General features: G+C 39.1%; 1 protein-coding gene across 2 annotated transcripts in view; it reads right to left on the bottom strand.

Annotated features, from left to right (window-relative positions):
• The window catches only part of MPPED2 (metallophosphoesterase domain containing 2), a 107,608-nt gene that overhangs the window by 50,843 nt on the left and 41,388 nt on the right, over positions 1 to 15,377 (bottom strand). The window lies entirely within an intron of this gene.

Raw genomic sequence — 15,377 nt, 5'->3', positions numbered from 1 at the left:
CACAGGTTGAAGGGCATTTCCTTATTTTCCTTCACTAAATCTTTGTTAGCTACATTTGGGTTTTATTAGTCTAATTTCCTAACTATCAAATCTTCCATCATGCATCAGTAATATAATTCATTCTAACTTTTACTGCGAAGACTCCTTTTCCAAACTATAAAAAGTTTGATTTGTTTGCTGGGACAAGCACTTCAGAAAACCCAAATATCAACTCTCAGCATAATAACTGAGTTTATTTAAAATACTTAAGTGCATAACAGGTGAGATCAAAAGGCTAAAATTACAACTACTAAAAATGATCAGGGCACTAAGTCTGTGAAGTAGAGTTACCTACACTAGAGTATTTGAACCCCAGCATATTTAGGTGTATATACACACACAGGGTGTGTATGTGTGCTTCTTCAAAATATATCTATCATTTTGGGTAAGATGAGCAACATCTCACCCAACATCTGCCCTCAACAGCACAAGCAAGGGCACAATGCAACCATTGATCAAGAAAATACTGCAATTAGCCAAGTTGTTCTCTTCTGGAAGCCAAAAAGGTCAATATTGCTCCTGCTCAAATAAAGGCAAGGATAGTTAACTGCGAACAGTAAAAAAGGAATTGTTTACAGTAAATATATTAATCTGGGAGTCTCAGAAAATTTCTGTGACTTCTTGTCTAACGAGTCAACCCTCAAGCTACAGTCCCAAGTACCTTTGCCCCCAAGTGCTCACCTTTACTCTTTGTCAACACAAGGATTTGGTGGCCACAGAATAGAGTGGATCAGAAAACTGATCCAGATGAAAACCAATGTAGCAAAAAAAGGAAAGGGTGTCTGTGAATGCTGGTAAGGCAGGAGTTCTATTGCTGGCTGCAGCCACTTACACTACTCAAAGTGTCAGCTGAACAACAGACTGACTTTAAATATATCTATTACATGGGATGAGGGGGGAAGCTTGGGGGGCTGTGGGGTTTTTTTAACCTATATAAGTAGGTGATTCAGTGGGGGTTTTTTTAAAGTTCACCTTAAGTACTTGGATCCTAGGAGTCCTTAATCTGCTGAACAGCCATTCCCATTTTAAAGGCATGCTTCATATGAGTACAATTTAGTCACACAACCCAAGTTCTGTGGAGCTGCCAGACATGAAAAGGAGTCTGACTGGCAGCGAACGTTAACTGCTGAGTCCCTACAAAAATAGAAAATCACATTATTTTTTGACTACTGTTACCTGCAAACCCCACAGGGAAGTAGGGGAATATGAAATAATGTGATACTAGCTGTCTATATAGCGGTAGAAACCTGTATTTACACACAAATGATATGCAAGTGCTTTTGATGTGAAGCTCTGAATATGCATATGCATGCATTAACTATTCAAACCACACAACACTTCCATGAAACACGAAGCCTTTTTCATGCCCATTTCATAGCCTCATAAACCCTTTGGCCATATGCTGAGAAACAGGTTGAGAAAGCTTGAAGTACAAATCCTAGTCCCTCCAAAAAGAGAGAAATCTGTATAAAAGATGTGTGTGCTGGTGAATCATCTCAAGTTTATGGTGTATCATATATGCTTCAACAGTGCACAACTGGTCATGGAGCATTCACCCTATAACCAACACCATACACGTCCAGGGATAAACACTTGAAGGAGCAGATTTGGCATTGTTCCCATGGAATTCCAGTCCCCACAGGAGCACAGGCTGGCAGCAGTTGTCCAGCCCAGCTGCCTACTGATGGGCCCAGCCCGACACTGGTCAGCAGCTCTGTAACTCTTCACACAGAGAATTCTCATGGAAAGCCCATAGCATCTCAGGGCCATGGTCAGCACAGTCACAACACACAGAAGCTCCTTTTCAAAAAGAAAACAGAATATCTCAAAGCTCTGATTTCTCCCATGGCAGCAGCAAATGACTTAGTGTAAGTACAGTTGCACAGAGTCAAGCTTTCACATAATAAGCCGGACTTATCTCACCAACGATCCAGTCTAAATACCAAGATCTAAAACTGGGTAGGAAAAAACTCGACATCTTTTCTAGGATGAGACTGACCAACAACTGTGAAAGTATGCTGGCTGTTTTAATCAAATCAGCCCTCACAAAAAGTCCTCGATGGAACAGCTAAAACTGATGTCAACCAACATACCGGCTGAAAATGCAACCCATGAATTTCTAAGCATTTTAGCTCTCTGTGTCTGTAGAAACCTACACAATGAAACAATTAGAAACAAAAAAAAGCGGGCAAATAAAAGACAGAACATGCACAAAACCAGAACATGTTTCTAAAATAGTACAAAGGACTGCAGTACAAGTTCTCTCAAAATCTTCCAAGTGGAAAGTACTCCACCATCAGTTCAGATGCCTTTTTTTTTTTTCCTCCTCCAAAATGAAATTTTGGAGAAGTAGAAATAAAGGCAAAACACACACAAGCAACGCAGCAAGAGGAGAAGATGAATGAAAATTTAACTGTTTTGCCTTTATGCAAAGAAAACATCAGACCACAGCACAGGGAGAAGCAAAGGCTGAGACCCTTAAATTCCTGTGATAAATCTGAAGCTTGTACATTAAAGCTCCCCTTTGTTGAAAACGCTGTTAGACGCAACAAAACAGAAATGTTAGGTAAGTGCAAGCTCTGCCTCTGACCTTTCCCTCTGTAACCGTCAGGCTTCATTAATTTTCACAAGGCCTGACAGCTCCAGCGTTAATACTCACACTTGCGGATCGAGCCACACAGCAGGTTCAGAGTCTGCTACCTTCTCCTCTGAAACTCATGCATTAGGATTTCTTCCATGCTGGCAATGGAAAACCAAGTCTGAGAAACATTAAACACAAAAAACTACGTTACAATAACGCCAGGGTCGAGCCATAAACCCATGAAAGCAAGGAAGGACTGAGCGAACGCCGCCTCGGTGCTGCAGGGAACGGGCTCCTCTCCCGGGGACCTCGGGCGCAGGTGCTGCTTCACCTGCACGGGCACTTCAGAGGAGTCTGATGCTGCAGCATCAGCGGTACCCAACACCAAGGGTTTCCACTCATTCTCTCTTCTGCAGGTAAATGTAGTAAATTTTGCACAACGCTGGGCCAAAACATCGCCACGTGCAGCACGAACCCCGCAGGACCCACTCGGCTACGGGTCTGACTGAGCAACGCTCTGACATGGGTAACAATTCCTTGCTTTTATGTATTTATGTCTCAACCATAACATTATTCTAATGTAACTGTTTGTGATTAATATCCTTCTCCTGTCTGCTAAAAGGGAAAATGCAGCATGACATAAGTGACAAGCTTTTGTTTCACTTCGGTGTTCCACGGCTTCCTTAAGGATTATTCTGACGTAACTTGTGCTGGGTTTTGATCTCCAGGTTGTTTTCGAATTTCAGTGGGCTACTGTTATTGAAACATTTTTTTCTTGAAACGTGGAAAGCTTCACTAAAGTTTTAACAATTAATACATGAGATTTCTTTGTTTTGAAACAGAATCTGAAGGTTTCATTTAGTCTAACCTCAAAAACAAACCAAAAAAAAGCCTCCAGATTTTGCAGCTCACAGCACTGCCAACTTTAGGTGTAAAAAGTCCCCCAAATTGACTTTAAAATTATGAAATCTGAAACACAAGCAGCACAGATTGCTTGCTAGTCCCTGGAAAGGCTTTTTTTTCAGGCTTTTAATTATGCAACCTAAAAGATGAAGCTTTCAAGAGGAAAAAAAAAGAAATCACCTAACCTAAAATCAAAAGAGCTGACAGCTGTGAAGTTTCCCTTTAAATTCAGCAAATTCTGAAAACCCCACCCTCCCTGGAATTTGCAATAGCCTTGTTTGTCCCCCTCATTTTTACAAGTGCATCTTGCATTAATGGTAGCTCCTGCTACTGTCCTCTCTCCCACAGCAAAGCCATACCTACAGGACTACCATGACTGTGCTGGTGCTGTGAGCCCTTTTAAAGAGATCCTTTAAGGGAACTGGTGTTCACTTTAAAAAAATAATATGAGATTTTCAGGCAAGAACATCTTTTGTCTGGCAGAGCTGAAGGGTGTTCCTCTAAACCCCATATTTACATTTATAGGGACATTTGCATCTAACCCCCTGTAGTTTAGGGTCTGTAGTGCACTTATACTGTAAATATAGAGAAACATGTTCTGTTTTACCTAACAGAACTTCATCTATTCTCTTGCAATCAAGACTTTAATGTGCCAGGGCTGAAAAGTTTTACACCAATTTCAGCACATTGTGCGGTTTCAAATGGCTCCCAGTCTTGAACTTCAAATACCAAGGCCGAGAACATAAACTCTGCCTTCACAGTGCCAGTGGGGCTAAGTCGAAATGTTCTCCTTGAACTTAATTTAGACTAAATTGAAAAGGAACATTTTTGGTTACTATTACATTAGGCTAAAATATAAAAATGAACCCTAATACTATCTAAATCTAATAAGAGAAAGCCATCTCCATTTCAGAATTTTCAAAGCATTCTCTATAAATGCATCACAGATCAATTTACATGGTACTTTTGCCAATAAGCAAAACAAAATCACAGGTTCCAATTGGCTTAACTCATATTGGAAAGCGCGAAAGCAAATGCTGGAAAATGCAATTACTGCAAACAAACTCCATTTCTTCCACTCAGAAGGGAATTTCAGGGAACATTTTATTGCCCTCAAATAATATTTCTAAAGGCATCAATACACAATTCTATTTTCTTTTCAGAGTTCCCCACACTATATAAACTAATCCTCCATAAAGGAATTCACCAGATTTTGAAATAATATATTGGTTGTTGATATTACCTTGGGCACACACATACTGTATCAGTTTAAATTATTTTTCTCCATGAATCTTAGGAATATAAAAACCAGCAGCCACTGCCTGACACAGACAGATCTGGACCTACTTCCCATAACATACCCTTTGTCTCTGTAATTTACAATTCCAATTAAGTCTTTTTTTCCCCTTAAAATAAATGAATAAAAGCCATCAAAAAGGAGGTCATCTTGAGAAACAATTATACAGAAAGTAATTAAGCTAATCATAATTATCACAGACAATGTCTTGGTATTTTCATGTATTTTCACACAGCAAAGGGCCAGGGACTGCTAAGGACAAGATGTTTCAGGCAAAGCAAAATCTTTATTTAAGAGAATATGAATTCTTCACTACTTACTGAAGGAAGTAAGAAGTATTAATGAAGGACCCAGATCTAGATTCTGCCCCAAATTCTTCTACCTTATTGACAGAGACTTTTATATGAGCAGCAGACCTTCCTCTTCTCTCCACAGGACTGACAAACACACCTCTATCAGGATTCTTCCCACATCTATCCACCTATCTTAATATGAACAAATAAATACACCAGCCAGGAAAGACATATAGCAATCACCAACACATTTTCCTGTTTCCCTCATCTTTGAACTTGTTCCCATTATTTGTTTTCTCATTTTTAAATGAAAGCCTCCGAGGCTTACAAATGTACAAAGCAGTAGGCACACACCTTCCTCTGTCTCACAACCTGGTAGAGCCCAGTCAGCATTTCTGAAAAATCATTTCTCCAACTGTCTCCTTTTTTCTCTATCTCAGGAAGGAATTCAGAGCATTTCTGATGAACAAAAAAAAAAATCTCAAAATACATAAACGAGAAACTTACAAAAACTATTTTCCTTCTGTGATACATTATATTTTACATAACTTCTTGATTTTATACATCTAACTGAAAATCTTCCTTTAAAACTATGATTTTTGAGTATATTGTTGGTAAACTACAAACCCTAACTGAGGCTTATAATTAACCAACTATCAACACTAATGTAACGTGGATAAATTTCCATAACAAGAGGGAAAATAAGCAGGGATAGCAAGAATAATCACAAGGAAAATAAACTGAAAGGAAAAAGAGAAATAAGATAAAATGCTTTTTAAATATCTCAAAGGTTTTAAAAGCATGAACTGCTGCCTAAAAGCAGGACTACAGCTTTTTAAGAACTCTGAGAATGTAACATTCTCCAGCGTGCTAAAGCAATTAAGCTGCTTTTGAAATTTTACCTTGTGGTCATGGTTTGTGCTTTTACTTGTAAACATTAAAGTGTAAGAAGCAAGTTTGATATTCAAAGGTGTTTTTAAACATTTTCAGGTGGCAGTGCTGATGTTTGTTGGGAATTGTTTCTTCCTTTTCTAAGTTGGAAGAGGAGAAATTTAAAATCTGAACTAAACTCCACTTCCAGAGTCCAATATCCATTTGACAGCACTGTGTGCTGTGTTTCAGAACCACCTCCACGGTTCTCTTCTGAAATGTTTATGGAGGATAAAACACAAAGAGAAAGTGCACAGAGGACACCAGCAGAAATAACAGTCAACTAAAATATTCAGGCAGGTCTTTCGGAACCTCCAGTATTATTTTCTGAATCCCATGTTTAAATTTATTGTTCTAAATAAAACTAAACATTCCGTTATAGTCTTTCAAGATGAACTTGGATACCAAGAATCTCCTGAGCCCTGTAAGGAAATTCCTTTTAATAACTCAGCTCACAGAGAGGTTTCTTAGCTACTAAAAGATACAACCAAATCACTCCAGCTGTATCATGTTATTACAAGGAACTGAATTCCTCCTGTGCAGGGTTTTCTCCTGGCCATCTAGAATTGCCTGAGCAGAAGGGCACACAGCCTCAGATACCTTCTTAAGCACATGTAGTAACCCCAAACATTAAAAAGAAGAGAGAGAAGGAAGCTTTAAGCCTGATCAAGGTTTAGAGTGATAACTATGGACATTGGTGCCAGTGATTTCTCTCACCCCTCCTACTGGTTCTTGCCACCTCCTCTCTTCTACTGGCTTTGCAGAATTTCAATTACCATATTATTTATGTTACAGCACCCCAGGACTTCACAACAGACAGTTCAAGTTCAGACTGAGGCTTTTTAAAAATCCAAATCTTTGAATTTCAGTGGAGAAAAATATGAGCTGAAATACCTCCTAACTTGTCTGTAATTAAATGCTACCATTAATTGCTGGAGCAAGCATCTAGTGTGCTTTCTGCAGAGCGGAGTCTCTTGTTGACATTCATTTTAGGCACCATTTCTAGACTTTAAAACAAAACTGGAATGAGAAACCTGCTGTAAAAAGGCATGATATGCAGACTTTAAGTTTTGCTGAATAAAGTGACAACTCCAGTTAATCAGAGCTGGTCATTAAGACAAAGCCTTCAGAGAACAGCTATTTCAGTCACTTAGACAAAGGTAACAATTTATTCCTTATTTATACTCCTTTCTGCTAAGGTTTTGCCCTCTCACCTCCCAGGCAAGCATCATTGTTTTTACAGCTGGCTTCACGGAAGCAGTTGTTTATGAATGGCTGTATTGCTTCCACTATAACTGTACACACTCTAGTAACTCACTCAAATGCCAGACCCATTTTAGCAGGGATAACCAGAGCTGTCAGTCACCAGAGCAGTGGCTCTTCCTTCTCCCTGTCCCAGTGCAGCCCAGATCAGCCAGTCTCGCTCAGGCAATCTCTCCCCTCCTTTCCCACTCCAGCTAATGGCACAGGATGATAATTTACAACAAGACAGCAAATGGTGAGTGGCTTTCCCTGCAGTGCTGGTCTGTGAATTACTTCTCACTGGGGTTTATGAGGGGATGTCAGTCCAGGACCTTTACTCTCAGGACCACAAGTATGGCTACAGCTGCATTATTTTATTCCCAGAGGCCGCTGGGACTTGCAGGAGGGACAGAGGAGAACGGAAGGAATGGATTCCTTCCCCGCCACGCACAGGAGACATCTCCAGCACAAAACTGCAGCAAACTTCATGTCTGCCTTGCAGCTTTTCTGCTCATCTCTCAGCAGTGAAGGCAAATGCCAAATGCTGCTTAGGGAGCACGGAGCCTTCAGAGTAACGGATGGGGGAGAGCAGCTCAGGGAAAGGTGAGGACGTGCGGGTAATCTTTTATCATTTGCAGCTCTGTTTTAAACTAAAACTCTGCGTTGGCTGCTTACACCAAAAAAATTTTAATGGCAACATTCAAGAGAGAAGGAGCTATTGCACTCTGATACCCAGCCCGGCCTGTAATATGAAAGCTTCTGGTTCATTAGAAAAGATGTACATAATTCTGAGGTCTTTATGGTTCACTTACCAACAATTACAGGAAATTCAAAGTACAGAGTGTTCCTGAGCTCTCATTCCTTAATATTATTAACTTGAGAAGAAATGAAACTCTGGAAAAAGCAGGTGAATCTCCAGCACTTTACATCCCTGAGCTCTCATTTGTCTTCCTTTCCTTTGTAGTCTCCATCCCACCCCCAGTTTGATGTTATTTTGTTCTCCTGTCTGTTGGCTTGCCATCTTTTTGCCTCTCTCCTTGCACTGCTGTCCCCTGGTGTGTTGCTTTGTTCCTTCTCTACTAAACATACCATCAATAGCCAGTGAGGGTTTGGTGACTGTCACCTCACAGCTGGGGTGCAGGATGAGAAAAGAGACCAGAACAGCTCAGTGAAGTGAGGCATTGAAGTGACCTGAGCCTCAAAGCCATCTCAAGTCCTGAGAAACTCTGTTCCCAAAGCTGTGGAAGGGCCACCACAAACAAGTCCTCAGCCTAATGCTGAGGCCAGCCTGGTGTCACAGGACGAGGCAGCAGAGTGGGTAGCCTCAGATGACAAAGCAGGACAAAGAAAGCCAAAGTTCCTTTAGCTTTGGGAGAAAGGCTTCTCTTCTCCTTCTCCGCCCGACCAGTGCTACCAGAGTGCCCACAAATACAATGCCCATCCTCCAAAATCAATATACTCCCTAAACACAGCCAGTAAAGATTCCAAGCTCTCCTGTAACAGGCACGACGAGGGTGGATGGGAGAGGTGGATTTGCACAGGTCTTTCTTTCACAGCCCTTTTGTGCCAAGACACATCGTTCTGATAAAGAATTTGCCCAAGCTCAAATACTCAGCCTCAGCACACTGCAACCAGAGGGTTAATTAACAAGCTATGCAGGCTGGTTATAGCCAGCAATAAGCAGCCATTTATTTTTCTTTAACAAAAAAAGAAGTCAGTAATTCTTGGAACATTTATTAACCCCCTAGTATAGGCAATTACTGTAAGATAAAGGTCTGCCAGTCTTGCATTACTATAAATTGCTGCATGTTGCTTTTCCACAGCACAGTAATGTCCACAGCAGTGTGAATAAATGCTAACATTTGAGTTTTAAGCTTGATTCAACCCCCTTGATCAAACATTTTAGCAGATCTTCACTCTCAGTGGCTGTTTGGCCACAAGAAAAATAACCATTTTATACAAGCCCAAAAAATGCAGGATGCTATTTCACTGACATACTGTTTTGTAGCTCAAATTAAGGTAATCTCACTGATACACTGTTTTGTAGCTCAGTTTAAGGTAATCTCACATATTTTCTAACATGCAGAACCAAAAAGAGGAAGGGGGTGGGAGGTGCAGAACCCAAAGATCATTCCTGCTGTCTACCAGATTCTGTAGTCACATACAACATAAAAAAATAGCAGCTATTAAAAAAAAAAAAAAGAAAAGGGCTTTGTAATAGACAGAACACTGCCAACCAGCTTTAAATTGAATTACACAGCCTGCTAATCTTTATGATGAAATAAAATTTCTTCGAACACTACACATTATACTAAAATCTGCAGTGCTTTCTCCCCAGCCCCAAAGCTTTCTCTCTGCTCAAAGCAACTTCTCCATGCCACGGCCATTGTTCTTTCTAGGCAGGAATGTGATGCTCCTCTAGCAGGAAGACTTATTTTAATTAGATATTGTGAATAGGGTGCGAGTGGTGTGAAAATTTAGGAGAGAAGTATTTTTGCACTTGGTATTTTTGATGCAACATTAAATTTGTAAGTGACAAAACAAACTGATGGCGTACAAAGAGTCCATCCTCTGACTGCTTTCTGCTGAAATCATTCTCATTGTGATCCGTGGCTGTGGCAGCAATACTGGAAGAAGAATCTGATGACAATGTCTATAAAACTTCCTATTTGAGTGGCATCAGCTGTTTCATGCCTGGTCAATACAACCACCATAAACCTCTTTTCTGTTTCAAACTGGATTTGAAGGAAAGGGGGAATTGAAAGGAAGGACTATTTTAGTTATTTTATAAATTTGGTTTGGTTATGATTTGTTATTAAAAACCTAGTCATCCCCTCCCCCTTCTAAGACAACATCAGCAGCCCAGGGAAGCAGATCCAAGAAGTGACCAAGCAATTATTGTGACAGAAAATCCATTCAAGAATTGTGCAATACTTTCCAGTGCTCACTGGCTCCTTTCTTTCATTGAAAATTACCAAATGAATATATTAGGTTTAAACACATGAGGAGCCACTCAATCCAGAACATTATTCTCTTGGAAAGCACATTTCACCTGAGCCAAGTTTTCTAATGGCTGTCAAACAACACCTTTATATTGGGTTTGACTGACCATGGCAGTTCCTAAAGAGAATGTTACACTTTATCTCTAGGAGTGAACACAGTTTAAAAAAATCTGTTTCTCTATATGCCATTAAGAGACAGCAAAAATAGATTTTTGTGAAATCTCTTCATGAAACATTGCCAGGAATAATAAGAGCAAAACAAGAAAACACTGATCAGATATGAATGAATTTACACTGCTCCTCAGGCATAAATTCCACTTTAGTGAGTGGAAATTTTACTACCTTGACACTCATTTTATCCAATTGCTTCTATTCTACCTTTTAAGTTATAGCATTCCGTTTTCCACAAAGCATTTAGTATCTGATCCAGAGCAGAGGATAAATATGAAGAAGCAGCTATAATAACCACAGCACAAAAGGAGAATTTTGCACTTTTTTCCCACTTTTGTCATATTTCACTGTAGATTGCTAAATCAAGAAAAACTATTCAGCCTATTACCAAAAATCAACATGGTTGTGTTTTCCGACTATTTTATAAATATAATAAAATGTAACGTTCAAATTATTTTTTGTATTCCTCTGAGAAGAAAAAATAAAATTAGTAATAACATATTTAAAAAGGTATATGCAAATAAAAGCTGAGCACTGATGATTAATTCAGTGAAGCCACGTGGGAATTTCAAACTAAGTACAAATGGGAATTTAACCATGACATTAAACACAGGTCAAGTTAGAACAAAAGCAAGGCAAATATTCTTAAATAAAATACTGCAATAAAACCTAAATAAAGCAGGAAGAAGTTTTTAAAGACTTCATGGTAAAGACAAAATGAGATACATAACCCAGAGAAATAAATAAGTAAAAAACCCACAGAACCAAAACACTGTGAAGATTCCAGGTTTCATCTTATAACTCTGAGGGGGTTTTGAATGAAACTGCATCAACACATTCCAAATTCATAGTATTCAGCATCTAGAAATAATAAGCAAGCGGCCAACTTGGTCTGGATCTTGCAAGGACAGGACAATGCCAACTCCACCAAGTGCCTTCAGCACACCCAGCTCAGCTCAACCTCTTATTAAAACATCTGCATCCCATTCCGGTGTCTAAAGCCTGAGGAAGCTCCTCCCCAGAGCCATCACACAAGTCACAGTTGTTTTCAAAATCAGACTAATAGATTTTTCGAGGAGTTGCCTCCCTCTCTCCCAGAACAGCTGTGCAAAACTCGTACATGCTCACAGGATTAAAGCTACCTCAGCGTTTTCTTTCACTTGCAATGAATGCAATTTTTTTTTTTTTTCAAGTGCTGAGAGTTCTGTTCATCAAAATGGTATTTTATGTTTAGTCAATTATTCATCCTAGCTAGAACAAGTAGAGCAATGTAGAGTTCAAAATATGCTCCAGATGGCAAAAACACAAATCAGAAATAAATCAATTTATAAAAATGGAAGAGATTTGTTTTTATTGCCATAATTTTACTTTAAAATATTCATAACCTTGCTTCTGGTTCTAAATTAGTCCAGAATACTTTGAGCTAACACCCCTCTGAATTTGGAGAAATTTAGAGCTTACTGGTTTGTTTTTTTAATAAAAAAAGAAGTGTAAAGTCAGATGCCAAAATAATTCACATCAAAAATATATTTTTAAGGAGCAAAAGGCCTCAAGAACAAATACTTCATCACACTGAAACTGTTCTCAGTGTACATTAGCAAAAGGAACACACTTAGACAAAACTCTAAATGAAACATGCCTGGAGAGGAGATGAAGCCAGATAAAATGAGGGAATAACTAAGCCAGACCAGAGAGATTGAGAAAGGATAAAAGTGGAATGTGACCCCGCATTTTTAAGCAGTGATAAGAAAAAAGCTTGATCTTACTATTGTACTAATTTTGTACAGTTCATTTTTTTTTCAAATTAAATTACACTACCTTCAAGATCAAACACTATTTTGGCAGGTGTCTGGCTTAATAGTGGTGAGTAAATTTCAAATTTCTATGGCACTAATGTATAAATTCAAGCGTAGACTGGAACCAAGTGTCTGTCCATACTTCTGAGAGCAACACCACATTTCCATTTGGTCATCTATTCCATGAAACAACCAGCAAGTCCAAGCTGATGCTGCTATTTTCCATAACTAACACTCACATAAAAATGAACTTTAAAATAATTGACAATAGTTTTATATGTATACAGTGTGTAATAAGAAAACCTCCACATTAAAATTGTATAATCATTCTTTTCTTCTCACTTTAAGTAACATGATCGAGGAACTACAGTGCAGAAAAAAAAAAGCTGAATTTTTTTTTAGCTCTGTCAACAATGTTTACACTAAAGACAAGCATATATTATAGGCAAAGAAATATTGTTCCAGTACAAACCCATACGTATTTGGCCACTAAACCATTCACAAAGTTTGTGGAGTCATTATCCCACAGAAATTATAAGATATAGAAATTAAAAACAAAAGCAAGACTTAAAAGAAAAAAAACATGAAACAATTAAGTTGCTAAATCCCAGAACAACTCAGGAAAAACCTAGCTAAATTCAACACTCAGCTCCACAGACAGTAACCAGCAGTAATTTCACCTCCTGAATTTATTTGTGTGTACAACTGCAGGATTTTGTCTAGTTTGTGCAGTAATATGCCTTGTAATAGAAGTCTTGCATGGAAAAATAAAAAAAAAAACAACAAAAACGCAGAACCCAAAAATTAACACATTAAGATATAACCTCTAAACAAAAAAGTACAAACCTGGTTGTTTGAGAAAAATTACTAAACTGGATGCAAATTATTGACACAAGTAAGGATATGCACAATCAGGCCCATACTAATTGAGCACAATAAACATATCGACACTCATTAAAGATCTATCTGCCAGAATTTATCTTGGCTTTCTCTTCAGTTCTTATGGGTTATTCAATCACTTCCCATCACCCAGGAAAGGAAATATTGCACTATGAAGACAAGAGCTATAATTGGATATTTCTGTATTTCATTTCACATGTATGACTGAACGAGAATGGATGGGGAAAATATGAACAGAGATAATAATAGTAAGTTGAAACATTTAGTAAGAAATCCATTGGGCACAGAATAACATCTCAACTCTTCCTCAGTACATAATGCTGTGTTTACTGCAAAATCAGTTACTACAAGAGATTTTTAATGAAAACAATTATAAATTTACAATAACTGTGTTTAAAGCATTTAACAGTCCCTAAGGTCAAGTGATTACAGCAGTTACAAGACCCAAGGGACATGTTCACACCAAAACAAAGTGAATAAATTACTTCAGCCAGTGTATGTAATCAGTAAGTGACCACAGAGGTTATTCAATGTATAAGCCCAGATGACTCCCATGCAAAACCAATAATGAAAATGTAACAGCCGAAGGGAAAAAGCACACAAACTAGCAAAAGTTGCAGGAAGGGCTGAGAACTAGGAAGAGTGGGAAAGAGAGCATGGAAAGCACGTTCTGTGATTAGGCTGTGGAGACAAGGAAGAATGATGAGCGTTAATGGAATGGGGAAATGAGATGCTGAACACTTTTCCCAGGTGAGAGACCCAAATTGTTGCAAAGGGATGCAAGTCTCACAAAACACAAAACTGCAGGGCTGACAGAAGTGCTCTCAGCCCTGTATAGCTCTGGCATATGTAATGCCCAGTGAAGTACAAGCAAAGCAGGAGTTCAGAATTACTCATCTCAACTTTTCCCTTGGCCTTACTGCCAAAAAAACCATGGGCTTTGTCTGTGTCTTAGTTATTCCATTATACAGTCCTAGTGGAGATGAGCCCCTGTTTTTTAACCACAGAGTAGGTAAGATAAGCTGTAGAATGAATCCCAGCTTTGATCTCACTTCTCTCCCTCATGGCACAAATGATACAGGTGCGTTGTCTTCATCACAGCTTCACAACACAACTGCCAGTGGAGAAAACCACACCCATGAAAGACAGGAAAACACTTTTCTATAAGGACAACATTGTATTTGATGGCAGTTCTCAGTATGTTGCTTTGGAATGAGCTTTCTACCAAGTATGATGAAAAAACATGCCTCCCACTATACAGCAGAAGAAAAAGGAATCCCACTTGTTCCTGTACACTGGTATGTATTTTTTCAAGTATTGCATGTCATCACCTCACAACACTGAAGGGATTAAATCCTCACAATACACACAGTAAATACTAAAACACAATTACCCATTTTGTAGGTAGGAGCCTGAAATAAATTGGCAAAAGTATGTGCCTGACTTCAGTGTTTTGATTCCAGGTGAGGAAGGGACAGCACTGAAGCAAGTACTGACCAACGTGACAAGATTTCACAGGGGAATCAATTTGCTGTCTCACTTTATGCCAGAAAACTGGTATTGTCATATAGAGGAAAATGCAAGTGGGCTCTGTGCATGTAAAACAAAAGGTTTTCTCTGCACCTGAAATATGAAAGCCTGAGCCCAAAGCCAGTGGGTCCTCCCAAAGTCAAAGCTTCCAGCTTCAATCAATCTGACTGCCAAAGCATGCAAAATCTGCTTCCTCAGGTAAATCCTATACTGACTTCTACAACAGCTATACATATATGCTAAGAAAGTCCCATGGTAAATTACTGAGGCTGGAACACAACCCATCCAATAATTCTTCTGCTGCAAATGTTAAGTCAAGGACCTATGTGATAAAATAACATCACCTTGAAACACCTGTCAAACACAAGGAACTCCAAGTGGCTGCCCATACTGTAAGATTCCCCACCAAAGGGTGAAACCCCCCCAGCAGATTATTTGATTTGGCTATCTGCAGCACTAAGTCAGTGCTTTCAAATGCCAAGCACTGGGCACAGGCTGTGGCTGTGTCAAAACAACATTTGTGCAATTACTCGGAGTCCAGAGAGGAATTCTGGTGGCCTGACACTGCTGTCAGCAGTGCACTCAGGGCAGACTTTGGAGTCTCCAGAAGGCAATTCCTTTTCTGGAGCTAGTTGATATGCATAATAACAGAACCTTGTTGAACAGCAGTGCTGCCCAGCCTCTCTAGAGGAT

The sequence above is a fragment of the Manacus vitellinus genome, unplaced genomic scaffold, assembly GCF_001715985.3.
Source record: "Manacus vitellinus isolate BGI_N305 unplaced genomic scaffold, ASM171598v3 scaffold_57_pilon, whole genome shotgun sequence".
Taxonomy (NCBI): Eukaryota; Metazoa; Chordata; class Aves; order Passeriformes; family Pipridae; genus Manacus; species Manacus vitellinus.
Note: the sequence above shows the minus strand (reverse complement) of the source record. Positions and strands in the feature narration are given on the sequence as shown.